We start from the raw sequence: 17,046 nt of genomic DNA on the forward strand, positions 1-17,046 counted from the left end.
GTACGTCATCAACAATAGACAGCAGGGATATTTCCAGTGGTGGATGAAGAAAATCGATCGTTTCGTCAACGAAATCCAGTTTCTGCAAGGACACATTCGTTCGATGTGGTATCGCTATTCACATCGATACCAAAAGAACTGGTCAAAAACAGTGTGTTTAAACCAGGGTTGTGCAGTTTCAGGATGGTTAATGTCGAACGACACTCGCTTTAACCATCACTTCATACGACAAACGCAGTCCATCAAAACATAATCGATTCACGCAAAACCCACTCAAGCCAACCCTCGCTCAGTGCAGAGTCAACCACATCCAGCAGCAGCGATCGTCTCTTGTTTCTGAACCACACGATGAAACACCGAAGCGAGTTTTTGTTCTACGCCTTGCATTCTATTCTTAGGGCGTGCTATGTTTGTGTTTGCAACGCCATGCAATACTACTTAACAAATTGAGCTTCATCCTGGCCCTTTCAGATGAGAGTCACCCAGCAGTGAGTGACATAGCTCTGCGCTGAAACGACGGTTAACAAGCATTCGGCTGCTCAGGAGATGTGCAGAGAAAGAGCGTGGCGGCGGCAGCCACCGTATCAATGCGTTCTTCTCGAATGTGTTCGTTAGCAACATAGAGACGGTCGGCTGTAGCGTTGATGGAGGAAGAAGGGCAATGTTGATGTTGCGGTTTTTTTGTGTTATGATGGTGATAGTGCACAAGACTGGTTTAAACACTGGAATTGCATCAAACAACATACGCCTATTTGTCTGGACATCTTCTGGGAAATCACCGAGTTTTGTATAGACTGCAGTTTCTTCTCATTCGAAGGAGTGTACTACGTGCAACAATTTGGAACAGTAATGGGTAATCCGCTTTCTCCCGTAATAGCAGACTATGTGATGGAAGAATTGTTGGAAGAGGCAACATCGAAAACCTGGGGCTCCATCCCATATCTGAAGAAATTTGTTGATGACCTTTTTCTCGTACTGCCGCCTGAAAAAGTCCATGAAGTCATCGATGTGTTCAACGGGATAAGCACAGATATCCAATTCACAGTAGAGTTGGAGGTGGAAGGGCGTCTCCCTTTCCTCGATATGATGTTGGCGAGACAAGAAAATCAAACTATGAAAACAGAATGGTACTGCAAGTCAATTGCATCAGGAAGACTTTTGAACTACTGCTCAAAACAGCCAATGCACCAGAAGATCAGCATTGCGAAAAACCATCGATTAATCTGGACAAACGGACCGTGAGAACAACCATAACCAGACATCTGCAAGCTAATGACTATCCAAAAGGACTAATCAACAAAGTTATCAACCATGCAAAAACAACTACACAACACAACACGGCTATGGACGTGAGTAGAAACGAACGAGAATCACAATCCCAGGAATTAAAATAGCCTGTAAACACAACAAGACAATAAACACACTACTACCGACGGTCAAAGACAAAACACCAGACATGGAAATGAGCAACGTAATTCATAAGATAGACTGTGCGGACTGCGAGTCGTGCTACATAGGAATGACGAGCACTAAATTAAAACAACGAATATCTGGACACCGGTCAAATGTAAAGAAATTAAAAACACTACTTTATAAGGGACACACAAATACTGACACAGAAGTTCTCTGGGTACGGGACAAAACCGCTCTCGTCAGTCATATAGCTAACACAAACCATAATTTCAAACTAGAAGAGACGAAAATAATAGACAGAACATTCAAAACAAACATCCTAAATGAGGGGCCCAGAATCAAAGGGGTGTAAGTGATCATTTTGTCGATTTTGAGCTGAGCATATCATAAAATTCTTCAGATTTCAAGCTTTCAGAAACTTTTTTAAGATTGTTCCTATGATGATTGCAAAAATTACAATAAATCAGAGAAAATTGGGTTGATTTTGAAACTCCATACATTTTGTATGGGAAGAAAAATTGGTCAAAAACTTCAAACCTCATTTACTCGAAAGTGGGTTTTTGTCACTTACACCCCTTTGCTTCTAACCCCCTCAAATATACTTGAGAGCAGCCACATATACAACACGAACCACACTGTAAATAAACGCACTGACACTGATAATCTCCATACAGCTTAGGCAGGACTATTACACATATTGAAAAATGAGAGTAATAGGAGACGAAACTGATGATCAAAACAAACTTGAAGATATACTCAAATGATTGTATACACATACACTAATGTAAAACACCCTGACACACACAATGACGTTGAAAAGACATATGAAAAGCAATGGTGGAAGACAGCAAAACTTTGTGCCCGAATTCGACCAGCGCAAAATATTGTGGATTATCCGACGCACAAACCGCCAAACTTAGTCAGACCAAGTCGAAGTGAGTACACTGAGAAAATCGTGACCACATAAAACTCAAATTAACTACTGACTCTTCCAGAAACAGACCATTTTTTCATATGACAATTTCACGTTATGCAAAACCAATCTTGACGAAAAAACAGTAACAGATCGGTAACTTAAAGTTAAATTATTACAATGTAACATTATTTTTATAAGTGATCATTAAACTATTTTAGAACCCCTGAAAAAGATCCCAAACGGATCGAAACGTTGGAAAAGATTTAAACAACTCGTTTTAATTCCCACCAAGACTGCTAAGCCATCTTCCACAGTCCTATATCATAACAGTCGAAAATCGATAGGCAAAAGTGGAGTATCGGAACGCGTAACCACACATGACAGGTCCGAATTGTAAAAGACTAAGTAAAGTGTTCGCCCCAAGTAGGTGAGCTCTGAGTTCGATTGACAGAGGTTCAAAAAGTCCATGCTGTGGTGGATGAGATATGCACAATGAGAATTATTATAAAAATGTACCATTACTTCTCTCCGTGTACCATATTGGCACAATCGAGATCGCTCAACCCTATGAGGGCGGCGAGCTTTACATTTGACGTTTGTGCTTGCTGACCTCCGACGCCGTTCAGTGGCGGCGTATAATTGTATTGGTGAAGGCCAGAATGGAAAGTGCGCTTCAACGGAGCGCTGCTTTGCCGTGGTCGATGAACGGACGGCGAGAAAATGAATGAGGATGAATAAGATTGGCGCAAGACTGAGTTTGTGTATGTATGCGTGTGGGAAGAGGGAAAACGTGATCGGTAGAGAAACGGTTTTGAAAAAACAGCCTTCAGTCTAGATTCTACTTTTGCGGCATAAAGATGCCAGAATTTTGATGTTCGCGTGTGGAATTCAGAATCGAGATTTCGGTTACCACAATGGCGCAGTAAATGCTCCTGTATAGTAAGTATATCTACAAATTGAAATGGTAATGAGAAAAAAAAGTTTTGGGCTAAGTGGAAAAATTGCTTGCGAAAGTTCAAGCGGAGAATTGTGAGACGTCAAAGTGAGTGGAAATAGGCTTGCGAAAGATCGAGCTTGTAAGAAATGCTTGCGAAAGACCAAGCAGAAAAAAGAGCTTGCGAAAGTTCAAGCTAAAACAGAAGAAAAGCTTGCGAAAGTTCAAGCTGAGTAAAAATGCTTGCGAAAGATCAAGCTTGTAACAAATGCTTGCGAAGAATCCAGCGGCAAAAAAACAAAAGCTTGCGAAAGTTCAAGCTGAGACACAGACTGTGGGATTTAAGAATGAATAGAATTGACACAAGTAAAGTTTAGGATCGAACCCACGACCGGCCGCTTACGAAGCGAACGTGTGACCATTGCGCAACGTGCCCCGGCTTATCTCGACTATGTTTTAGATATGTTACAAAAAAGACGCCAACAAACAGAATCACCATTATTATGGGATTTGGATGATGGTTCTCGATCTACGGTATTTTTTTGAATGACAATTATTGTTCGGGTAATGACCTCGATGCCTCCCGAAGAAAAATGCAAGTCCCGTTTGAGCCAATTGAATGTGCTCTATCAATCTAGATGCAGATTTCATCTCAACAAGCGTATAAGTATCAGCTAAACAAGAGCTTAAAATTTAGGCTGTAGCTGATTGCTTGTCTCCATATAGATGAGCAACGTTGTGGATGTACCAGTAATTAAAAATGCTATCAACTTTTTTACCGAGCTTACTTTGTAAAGTTTTGATGTTTTTATTCTGTTTAAGTAATATAAAGTTTGAATTCAATTAGATTAAATTGATATATATTTTGAATATTTTGATTTTGATTTTAGATTTTTTTTTATAATTAATTATTAGTTTTCATGATTATTTTAGTTAATTTGTAGCTTTTGACGTTTTTATCTTTTCAAGTAAAATCTTAATTGAATTGGATTCGTTGATTTGCCTTAGAGTTTGAACCGTTTCATTTAGTATAGATTATCCGTTTCATATGTGGTTTGTGTCTAGGCTAAGCTAATGACGATTCATGTTGTATCTTATAGGACTTTTTCGATGGCGTTAAATAGTTTTTACGCCATGTGCGATTTAAATTTGGCGCACTTGTATATAATAGTTTGCAGATTCAATAGACGACTGCTTCAATAGCAGGAAATTTACTTGACAAGAGATTTCGACTGACTCCATCACTTTGAGTTAGAGTCGGCTGGTGAACAAAAGTGAGCTTCGGCGACCTTCTGCCACTTTTTAGTTTTGTAAAGGTGTGTTTTTAGAAATGTAGTTCAGTAAATTAGTGTTTTTGAAGTGAATTTGTTTTAATGTTCTTTGTTTTTCGTTAAATAGTTTGAAATTGTGGATTTTGTCGCCAGGGGCAGACACTCTGTTCCCTGTGCGCTTATTTGTTGTTTCAAAGGTAAATATAAAAGTGCATTCGTTTAGTGTATATTGTTTTAATTTGTGTTCCCTCTTTGGACCTCAGCGTCCAAAGACGCTTTTTATTTTGGGCTCTAAGCCTAGTGCTCGTCCTCGCCCGCCAGTTACTGGTAGCTAAACGGACTCAAGGGGAATACTTCCGGCCTACCTGCGTGCAGTTTAGGCACGATCAGGCAGAGTACCGGGCCGCCGACACCCCTCCGCACCTATAATCCGGCGAACATTAAGGACAGCAAACCTACGTCGACGATTGGCCACGAAGCACCGACAACGAAAAAGCCTGCGCAGGTACGTTTATGAGTTCATGGCCATGATCATACACACACACACACTTGACGAGCATTTTGTGAAAGACAATATACATACGAATGAATTCAATTGTTTAGTTTTCTTTGTTTCCATTATTTTTTTTGTTTTATTCATTAATTTCGCGTTCAATAAATTCACTTCAGCGACCTTTAATTGTTTGTTGTAGCTTACTCTGTTTTTAGTCTCTTGACGTGTAAATTTTTGTTACTGTTCCAGTTTGAACGTTTTATATACTAGATTTTAGAGTTTTTAATCGAGTCAGCAGCCGTTCGAGAAAGCCCTCGAGATAAGAGTCGTGGATTTAGTCGGGCAAACCTAAAATGAACCGGTGGTCTCTCGTTAGCGAGAGTGGCGCAAAAGCCACCGCGTTTTATAATCTCTCGAGCTAATTCGGCGAACGGTTACAACTTTTAATTTGAAACGATGTTCACATTAGATATTCCAATTCAACTAGACCTCTCCGCACAGAAAAAAAGTTTCTAAACCTCATTTCTGCGATAAGGTAAAAAAATCCGGTAGTAAATCCAAACGCAAACTTCGCTGATGCAGATAAAACACAAGCAATGCAAAAACTTTTTTAATTTGTCGCCCCGATCGCAATCGCAGGGAGAGTGCTCTCAATTATTCAATCCGGACGTTCCGAATGTTTTATAAATGAAATTAATTCTTTTTTATTTATCCTTTACAGAGGCGGTGGAACCGGAGAAATTGGTTTCGGAACTCAGCCGGATGATTTACATTTACATTTTAAATCCTCGCTACTGGACTGAAACTGAGAAGGGGGAAAAATAGTGATAATGAATACAGAACCTACAGAGAGGTAGACAATGAAAATTCCGATTGCCTTTTGCAGTAAATTGTGCGACGGCAAGGTATACACGCAGAAAAATGAGGCTTGTTTAAAACAATAAAACGCATGGTTGATTTTCAAACTGAGCATAATACTTATTCCAAAGTTATATTTCTTTGTTCTTACTTAGAGTTTATCGATCAAAACAACCAATTCCCATCATTCCATATAACGTTAAAATCTGCATTTGTTTCAACAAAATGGGGCCATAAACATGGCCCGGAAGCACTCACACATCTTCAAATTCTTACCCCAACATCGCCACAACGAAGAAAGTGTAGCAAATCCATCACTCTAACTTCCAAGTGCAGTTTTGGCCGTGACGGATAACGCGCTGGTACTCAAGACTGCATCCAAAAAAAAGTTGGTCGGTTTCGATTTTTTGCCTTTTTTATTCGTTCTCGCTTCCATTCGCTTGTCGAGTGTCTAGAAATAGATTTCCGAGCTGCCGCAGGAGCTGCCGTCACCAACACAATCACTTCCCGGCTTTGTTAGTGGCAAAAGTGCAGTCGTTTAAATCAATCTGTTATTTTATGTTGAAACTACCAAATCTCTGTTTGTTCTAACAAACTGTCAAAAATTTCGGCAAATGAAAATATTTGTATTATTAAACAATGGAACAGTTCAGTTCAAACTAGAAATCAGTTTGTCGCTATAACAAACTGAAAAATCGGTTGATTTGAAGTAGCATTTTTTTCTGCGTGTACTTGTGTGTCGGCAAACGGAGAACGAGATGCAAATTGCATACACAAAGGATTAAAAGTTTGTCTTTACCGAGATGGCGCTGGTCTGTTGAGCTCCAAGATCGCTTTTAACTAATGCGTGCGATAACTGGTAGTTTATTTATCACAGATGTGCTATTCGGAATTTGTCAATTTATTTAAAACAGTTTTTAATTTGATTCTTTTTATGCATCTTCTGCTATTACCATCACTACCACTCCGAAAACTTTGTTGTCAATGTTGGAATCATTCATGAGAAATTTCCGATAATGCCTCCGTTTAATTGTCTGCGAAAAAATCTTTTGTGATAAATGTACAACCCCAGCAATAATTTAAAGTCCAAAAAAAGTTCTGGGTAGGTCTTGAGAACCATCCTAGAACCTAAATGACTATATTTTATTTTGACATAAACATGTTACTTGAGATGTTAACAGATGCAAAACATCGAGGACAATAAATAATAGTTGTAATTCACAGACAATTCTGCAATGTAGAGTCCCACCTCACGTAAATTATCGATATTTCCCATCGAATGGACGAGCCTTTCCCAGGTGTCCATTGAAAATAGTTTGGCTTTGTTCTTGAACGCATGGCAATTTATGGCATTTGCTCCATTGTTTGTTGAAAGCTGCTAGCCTTCCAATTCTCTATGAGTATTGGGTTTTCATATTGCACACTACTGACTGAGACTGCCCGTTTCTAGCCGATTGGAAGAGATGATTCCTCTTGTTCGACTTCGTTTCGATAACCCATTGCTGGGTATAGTACCATAGAAGATACACGTGTTTACGTTTTTGGGTTCTTTCCACAAGCCGAGGAGCATTTAGAGGGGTATGGGTGTTAGCTACATGTAGAGCGTTTTGTACAACTCTTATTCCCAGAGAGACAACAATACTGAACATTCCTCTTATTTCTAATCGGATATCAGTCGAGTTACGGCCAAAATAAAATATCACATGTTGGAATTATGTCAGAAATGCTTTATGAACAATGATTGGCATTTCGGAAATTAGAACAGCATTTCATGTCTTATTTCATTTCAACTATCAATTTATCCACAAATGATTAGCAGATTTTTCAATAGAGTTAATAAACTATAGAGGACGAATGTCGCTGCTGTTCCCTTTGTTCTCGTTCGCAAACATCTCGGGTATCTATCTGTCAACCTGCATACTTTTTCACTTTGACACTTATATCCTTCCCTATCTTCGCCAGCAAGAGATGTTGCGGCGGCGACGCCAGCAACATTCTCCCTCTATAGTTTATTATCTCTATTGGTTTTTCTAACAATGGATCACTAAAAATGACTAAAACGGCCGCTATGGAATCAACAGATAGGCCACCGTAGCCTTGTGTGTTTGACATAACTCCACCGCTGTCACAATGTTAATGGCCATATACGGTGCCGCCTCTGTTAACATGCGGTGAACCCTAGAAAAGTTGGCTTCATTCATCCATTTACGTAGTTCTGTGTTTTGTTTTTCGGTTCTTTGACATGTGCTTAGAACAACTTTTTTTCAAGGTAGACGCCCAAACAAGCCAACTTCTCATTGTTCTTTACGCAGTTTTACAGATATGACCAGAGAGCTTTCTCTGCCAATGATCATTTTGCATGTGTGATTTTGTCAAAAGTTTTGTCTATCTGTAGCTGCCCCTTTTCTGTGTCGTTTTTGTCACATGATTTCGGAATCACACTTAGTTCGACCGTTTTTTTTTTAATTTTGGTAGTGAACTAGCTGTTATTATCAAAGCAAACCGTTGAACTTAGAGTGATTCCGAAGTCATGTATCAAAAACGACACAAAAAAGGGACAATAGACAAATATTTAACAAAAAAACCTTATTAATCCACCTAGCGGTGATGGCGCCTTTCTCGTGCCTTCGAAAACCCATTTCAAAAAAAATCAAGTGAAATGTTGATGAATCGCACTTTCATACGATTAACAAAAATCCATTTCATGGCACCAGGCATCATTGGCTTTTGATGTTTGGGTCTTAAACTCTTAAAAAAACCGCAATCTTGATTTTTTAACCGTCATTTTGGATTTAAGTCCGCCTTTAGGAAATTCTGGTCACTATTTTTGGACTCCAGACTTCTTTCCCATTCCAGATATACCCATATTGAATGGTTTTAGAACCAATAACTCCAATAAACAGCCGCTATTGTGGATATTGGAGCGCCATCTTGGTTATTCTGGTTGCTATTTTAGGACTCCGGAAATCCTCACTATACCAAATATACCCATATTACATGCTTTTAGGGCCTAAAACTCCATTGAACAGCCGCCTTCTTGAGATTTTAATCGCTGTTTTGGATTTTAGACCATCATCATGGATACTCTGGTAGCCATTTTCAGCTTCCGGACATCTTCTCCATACCAAATATACTCATATTGAATGGTTTTGGAGCCTAAACTATATTAAACAGCCGCCATCTTGAATTTGGAGCAGCCATCTTGAATTTTAGACCGCCATCTCGGATGTTGTGGTTTTTGGACTTCGGACATCTTCGTTATACCAAATATACTCATATTGGATAGTTTTATGACCTAAAGCTGCACTAAACAACCACTATCTTGAATTCGAAGCCGTTATCTTGGATATTAGATAGCCATCTTGGATATTCTGGTCACCGTTTTTGAACTTCGGACATCTTTCCCATACCAAATATACACTGAACGGCGGCTTGCGGTGAAAATTACTATTCTGAGGGTTAATTTAAATACACAACGCCACTAAATTTGTGCAGACTGATTTTCGTTTCAATTCAACAGAATTATGTTTTCAATTCTACCATGGACTCGATTTTCAATTTAAAAAAGTTTCTGTTGGCAATCGGATTCGTACCAAGAACCTTGACATCACCAGGCTCGCACGCTACCACTCGGCTATCGAATCGGTTGATGTGAGAAGAAACAAAACGCACACAAGAAGCGTTGGTGGGTCGATGATCATGTTTTGCCATGGTAAATTTAAAAACATTATTATGCTTGTCATTACTGCAAGCCGCCTTTCAGTGTACTCATATTACATGGCTTTAGGGCCTAAAACTCCGTTAAACTGCCACTATCTTGAATTTGGAGTCGCCATCTTGGACTTTAGATAACCCTTGGATATTCTGGGCGCCATTTTTGGAGTCCAGACGTCCAGACGAAATATATCCCATATTGTATGGTTTTAGAGCTTAAAACTCTACTAAACAGCCACCATTTTGAATTCGGAGCCGCCTGGTCTCCAGTGTGATTCTTGCTCAAAATTTGTCAACCATGTTTAAGGTTACAAAAATCGCCGCAGTTTGATGTGCTTGGTTCAGTTTTATATACGGCCAGTTTTACCGGTGCTGGTCCAAATAATTCTAATGGCCATAACTCCGGAACGCCTTAAACAATCTGAACTATTTTTGATAGCAAACAAAATGGTCAAATTTTGGTTCGATTCGAGCCATAATCCAATAACCAATGGGAAATGCCTTAAAAATGAGTGAACTTTTTTGCGCACAGACATACATACAGACATACACACATACATACATCATCTCAATTCGTCGAACTGAGTTGATTTGTATATGTGACTTGACTCTATCGCCTTCTATCGAAAATTCGTTTTTTGAGTAAACATATAGTCTTTCAGTACACTCTGGTGTACGACAAAGGCAAAACGATATTTTATCTTGAGGAAGACACTCGTTTGTTTTAATCTCAAAGCTGCGTAACCGTTAATTAACAAAGTCAACCTTACAAGCACTTTTGCAGCTTAAGTTCCCAGTTTGATGATATACCACCGATAATCCTACAATATCTATACAACGCTAACACAAAACACAGCATTGTATCGATAATTTTTCCAATCAAACGCAACCGCGCTTCCCGTCCAGCATTGCGTTCATTTTTCGGTGAATTCTTTGCAACTACTTTTTGCCGTCCACTATCCACAGCTACCGGGACGAAAACAAGTGCGGAACAAATTCCTCGAATGGAGAAAATTGTCGGTTGCTATTCGTTCTACAAGACAGGTGTACCTACTACACAGATAAATTCGATGGAACTGTGGACTAGTACCTACATTCCAGGAATTTAATACAGCATGAGTATTGTTGCATCTTGTGCTTCAGAGCATACATTTTTGTGTTTGGTCTTTGATGCAGTTGACGTAGACGGTGCAAAGGTGGAGCAAATTTTTGGTACACAACAAGACAGCTACCAAATTGAACCTAATATTTCGTTTCCACAATGCACTACATATATTGAGAACGTTGAGATGAACTGAAGTGAATATGAAAAGTTACGAGGAAAGAAGTTCTTCTCATTTTTAATACCCGTCACTACATTGGATACATGGTACAATTAGGTTTCCCTATGACACTGTGCAAACGAGAAGAAAAGAGGTTAATCTGATAGATCTGAAACTCAGTGCTTCTTCATACAACGCACGACCAACTTTTGAATTAAACTTTACAGTAATACTCAGCCAAGATTTGGGAGTATACTCTGTAGTAACCCAAGTTACCAAAAGTTCAGATAAAAGTGTACTTTATAAGCTAAGCAGCTTGTTCGAGGTTGCTCATTAGCCTTCTAAGCAGCTTAATTTTTAAGTAATTTTGGAACTTGAAAGTTCACATAAGCACGCTGGATAGCCTTTTAAGCAGCTTCTGACAGAACTTTGACAAAATTCATGCAAAAACAAAAATGTGTTTTTCAGAATCACAACCCCATCCCCTGTTGGTGGGTTTGTGATTCATAGGTATCTGGAAATTGCTTCTGATAATTATATATTTTCAACACATGTCGCTGCTATGTAGATTTGAACTGGATCCTCCTGCGTGATAGCCTGCCAACTTACCGCTGCGCTGCTGAAGACACTTGACAAAGTCAAGCTAACTTCACTACTGTACAAATGTGCAAAACTAGCTGCCGACAGAAAATCGATTCAAGTTTACCTGCTGCTCACTCAATCGCAACTGTAGTACTGCGGTAGAGCGTAGGGTTCTCACGTAGCGACTATCGGTTCGAATCCGATGGGCGGCAACCCATTTTTTTTTTGCTCAAGCTTAGTATTCATTGATTCGATATATTCATATTAGTCTTATTTTCGTTTATGCTTAAACAGTTGTTTTCTGTAAAACAAACAAATTTAATCTTCATTGAAACACAATGCTACTGAACTGAACTTCTATGAACTTGAAAGTTCCGATAAAGTTCCGAGTAGCATCTTAAGCAGCTTTATAGTTCCGCGAAGTTCAGATAAAGTTCCGAATGGAACTTTCTGGCTGCTTAAGAGGCTAACAATGAGTCTTGCCGGAACTTGTGACCGAAATTCCAGCAAGGCTCATCGTTAGCCTCTTAAGCAGCCAGAAAGTTCCATTTGGAACTTTATCTGAACTTCGCGAAACTTGAAAGTGCATTTTGTCAAGGGGAGCGGTACTTTTGGTTACTTGGGAAAACTGCAAACACTACATCAGGTTCCTTCGAAGATGTTACATCCTCGGGGAAGTATGTACCGAATAAGCATTCCAGAAACTGGTATCATTTGTACAAAGGTTTTTGCACCCGGATCGTTCGGCAGACCGAAAAGCTTTCTGGTAGGCCTTGTAAGCCAACCTGAAAGCCTCCGATCCAGCCGAGCGTCATCTGTTTCAACTCTTTCCGCATTGTTTCCCGACTCAGGAATCCTGAGATTGGCTTGCTCAAAGTCCCACTGAGGGGCTCTTGCTGCCCCAGATGATAGCGGAAGGCCTTTTGAGGTGCAGTATACGAAGACATGCTTGGAAGCATCCTTGGTTCATCATGCGGTAAATACACCGAACATTAAACGTATTCCCTGTTAAGCTTCCCAATAGATACGTCCAGGGCCGGATTTAAGGGGGGGGGGGGGGGCAGGGGGGCCATGGCCCCGGGCCCCCACATTTCAGGGGCCCCCACAAAATCCCACTTCACGAATAAAAATTTGAAACAAAAAAAAAATGACTGAGTACCAAAAATAAAACAGAAGATAGAGGGATACAATGCTCAAAATAATTTTTTGTTTATAGGGAGAGAAAAAAAGGGATTTTGCAAAGGGGCTGACAATATCGGGTCACTAATGTACTACCTACTGGTGGAATGTGATATATTATGGTTCTTATTTGAAGGACTGCAGCTTTCGAAACTCCTCCAAAACTTGTTAACATTTTTTATTTGAACTAGTCAATCTTGTGCAATTGACCAAAATATTTAATTGGAAATCCTGGAGAAAAACTTCGCTTGAACTCTAGATTAACTCTTAAACTCTGTAGAATGTATACTTACAAAAGTTCCTGCTGAATATTCGTGTTTATTTATGTTGAAAGTTTTGGACATATTTTGGAAGAATTTTCCAAGAATTCTTAATAGAATTGCAGGAATATTCTTGTTTTTTTTTTGAAAACATTCGGAAAGTTGATTGCAATAATATGGTTGGGTTCTTGAAACATGTCTTCACTTAGGATGTAATTTATGGCGAACTCCTGACAAAATCCTTAGATTTCTTGAAGACATTGCAAAAAAAATTGTAAAGAAATCCCAACAAAATCTTATAACACATGCTATAAGAAATGAAGCTAGGAATTACATAAGACACTTCGCCTGGATTTTCGCAAAAAAAAAAATAACAGTCTCTATTCGAATTCCCCCTTTTAAATGACAGAATTTCTATTATGAAGCTTCCCCAGAAGATGATTTCAGAATTTAGTCGTTTTTTTCGGGAAGTCGCCAGAGAACCCACTGGCAGCCGCGTTAGAAGTTTTTCTGCTTAAGCTCCACAATAAAATCATGGTAGTCGACCAGCAAGCTCCAGGGATTCTGCTAGAAATTTTATTTGCCGTTCTCACAAAAACTACCCCAGCGGTCGGGTTACAAAATTTGCTAGAAATTTTCTGCTATGAATTGCTCTATAGATTTATCTAAAGACTCTGATACGAATTACGACTAACTCTAACGCAACGATCAAAATCGCAAAAAAAAATAATTTATATAATTTCTTCAAATTCTTCCACAACGACATTAGTTCTTATTTGTAAGATTTAATAATATTTTTACAATTTTTTATCCTATATAAGCAAAAATATACCCCTGGAAATGGGGCCCCCACAACACTATGTCCCCGGGCCCCCACATTTGTAAATCCGGCCCTGGATACGTCAATTGTAACAGAACATTTGTTTCTGATGTGTAGTTCAGAGACGAGTGTAGCGACAATTGCGTTGTTGACAACCGCACATGCTCGAGGCATGACACGCGGGTTTGCCATTTCTTTCTATTCTTTATTACACCAACGAACCTAACCTCAAAATGATTGATAAGTCTCAGGTCATTTTCACAGATGTAACATGAGCATGAAAAGGACGGCAACAAGATCGATAAAGTAGGAATCCTCCTTACGAAAGTAAGGTTTATCCGGGGCCTGTGGCACAATTGGTCACACGTTTGCTTCATAAGCAGATGGTCATGGGTTCGATCTCAGCCCAGGCACTTTCGCCAGTTACTCTTTCCCCTGAGAGCAGCTGACACTGACCCTCTTCTGAGCCCATGGCTCAAACGAACCCGGATACATGGACATCGGCGAACGGCAACTCATAATGGACCCCCAATCGGACTGGAAAAGGAAGAACCAACAGCCACACAACCTCGTGATCATCATTCTACCATGATAGGGTAGAAAGTGAAAGAAGCGCAAAGGCAACCAGTTCAATGTAGAAGAATCAGAGTATAATACATTTGTACACTTTGTACAGTAAGTACAGCTTCCAATTGGAATCGCTCACGCAGTGCCCTAGTGGACAAAAGAGCTTTTAATTAGGTTAAGTGATTGGAGAAAGTAAGGTTTGCGAACTAAAGCCACTTGGGCTGTACCATTTTGCATGAGTCTGCAAAGATTGATCGTTGCTGTACTCTTATGCTTAAAATTGATCTGAGATATCCTAACCGTAGCCACTACCCAAACTAGGCAAGATTAACCTCTTAACAATCACAGCACAAAAAAAAACAGCAGCAATAAAATCAGATTGGCATCGGTTGGAAACGCCAAAAGCGAAAATACACAGTATACGCTGTGTATATCGCATAATGCGAAACCTTATAGAATATTTATACTTATCAATTCCATCTTCTAAGCCCCACCCCTAATCAGAAAAGACCAGGACTACTGAATCATTCTCCAAATAGCACAGTAAAGGGCAAAATACTGTGAAGTACCGGATGGCTTCAACGGCGAACAGAATGTTCTACCCAGCAGGGTGCTAAGCCGCCATTTTTAAGAATCCAACATCTTGTATGTAAACATTTGTGTATCCACAAAAGATTCCATTGTGGATACACGATAGATCTTGGCTCCTGTCATATGCTCCCACCTTATGCCACATACGTGGTTCTATCAGAAATCAATTATGAATTATATTTGTTTGAACTGTAGGGTCTTAATCCATGCTCTCAAACACTTACACACCTCTACAATGATGGTGACATTCCCACCTAACTAACATTATCAGCGCTAAAAGCTTCAGTCATTTCCTTTCTGTTGTGTAACTATCGAATAAAATCAGTCAACGCTGAATAAAAGGGAAGCTAGTCAAATATAAATCATAAGCTAATACACGACTGCAAAACAAGCACCATACAGCTACCAAACTCGGTTTTCAGAAATCTATTGCTTGTCACTGGGGCTGCCTTTACTCCACTCTATTCTAACTCCGAGAGATTTCCCGGAAGATGTGAAAACTTGAACAAATCGAATAGGAGTCCCCACTAACAAAACAGCTGCTACTATACAGTACAATTCGTTATACTGACAAATCCCCAAACCAGCAGCGCTTTAAAGGCCGTTATGCGATTTCATTACAGCTAGAAGCTGTAATAAAGAAACTGTCGGTTTACCAACACGGCTTGTCGGATGTAAACATTATTGTCAAAACCAACTTTCAGCGGGATATGTAGCTTCTACACAAATTCTTTACAGCTATCCATCTCTGTGCTGTGAAATTATTTGGGTTGCTTTTATTGCACTTTAATTCAATCCCGGAAGATTTGCCGGAAGATGTGCAAATCGAGTAAGAGTCCCAGCCACTACAACAGCTGCTCTTATACAGCACGTTTTGTAATGTTGCCAAAATACAAAACAGCAGCGCTTCGTAGCCGTTTAAAGAACACTCTTTCAGCTAGAAGCTGTGGAGAAGAATGTTTTGGCGCAACCACACAGCTTGTTCAATGTAAACATTATTGCGTTTGACGTTTCACAAGCTTTTGCAGCAAGATGAGGTTGGGTAAGGTTTCTTGTGGCACAATTATGAAGCCTTGTCTGGAGTAAAACAAAACGGGTTATTTTCTATGCTATTTATGTATAGCAGTGTGGCAGCGAGGACATCATTGGAACCAGTAGATACGGAGATCGGGAGTTCGATCCCAAGTAGCGGCAAGTACTTTAATTATTCAATTTTAAAAGTGATAATCCCAGTTCCACATGTATTGCGTCACGGTATTCATAACCTAATTATATTTAATGGTTTAATTTGGGGATGCCGTATAACTATTATTTAAGGGCAAACGGGACGGTCGAGGAAATATCCGCCATTGCTCTGTTGCTACTAATATGGTAATCTCAGATTCTACTTCATATTTTGCAACAAAAACCTATCATTGTGTATGCTCACTTGCAGTGCATATGCTGATTGGTTTTCAGCATCTTCAGTGCGATAGAACTCGAGATTACCATCTTCAAAATTGTGAGGCAAATTGTTAGAAAGAGAGGCAAGATAGGAAAAATAACACGGCGTCCCGTTTCACCTTAACAACTGCGAAAAGGCTGAAAAAGTGCCTTCTCAAGATGTTATTCAGTTAGTGGTTACATAGAACCGAGAAAAGAGCTATGACTTCGTGGCATAGAAGCTGCTCGCACAGCATATACCTGTGAATTAGGTTCGCCAGATTCATTGGTATAGGGCTTGCAATGAAGCTTCCATCTATATGTACAACACAGTAACTCAGCATCAAGCCGTATTGAGGACGCTTTGTTGACGTTTACATCCACAATAAATGTTAGTTGGGTTGGCATAGGAATGATAAGTGACGTAAATGAAAGATCGGGAACGGAGAGTGTTGTTTAGACAGCTCCGCGAAACGGAACGGGTCCGAAAAGGTTTCGTGGGAAACCGCGTCCAAAAAATAAGGGAAGATTTCCGACGTAATAGGAAAAATCTTCCAGTTTATTTTGCGTGAGTTTTTCCACAAGTTCTTCCGGGGGTTTTGCCTTTCTTGTACACCGAAGTGAAAGGCTATAATATTATGTTCACTCAAAAAAAAAACGGATTTTCGATAGAAGGCTCGGATGTTCAAGTCACATATACCAATCAACTCAGTTCGACGAATTGAGATGATGTCTGTATGTGTGTCTGTGCGCAAAAAAAGTTC

The 17,046-nt window shown here is 39.6% G+C and overlaps 1 long non-coding RNA gene across 1 annotated transcript; it reads left to right on the forward strand.

The window, feature by feature from the left end:
- The first annotated feature begins 2,133 nt into the window (after positions 1-2,133).
- On the forward strand, positions 2,134-2,451 carry LOC134287687 (uncharacterized). Its single transcript, XR_009997453.1, has 2 exons — positions 2,134-2,348; positions 2,409-2,451. It is a non-coding gene; the product is annotated as an uncharacterized LOC134287687 (long non-coding RNA).
- Positions 2,452-17,046: the final 14,595 nt, after the last annotated feature.

The sequence above is a fragment of the Aedes albopictus genome, chromosome 1 (genome assembly GCF_035046485.1).
Source record: "Aedes albopictus strain Foshan chromosome 1, AalbF5, whole genome shotgun sequence".
NCBI classification, from domain to species: Eukaryota; Metazoa; Arthropoda; class Insecta; order Diptera; family Culicidae; genus Aedes; species Aedes albopictus.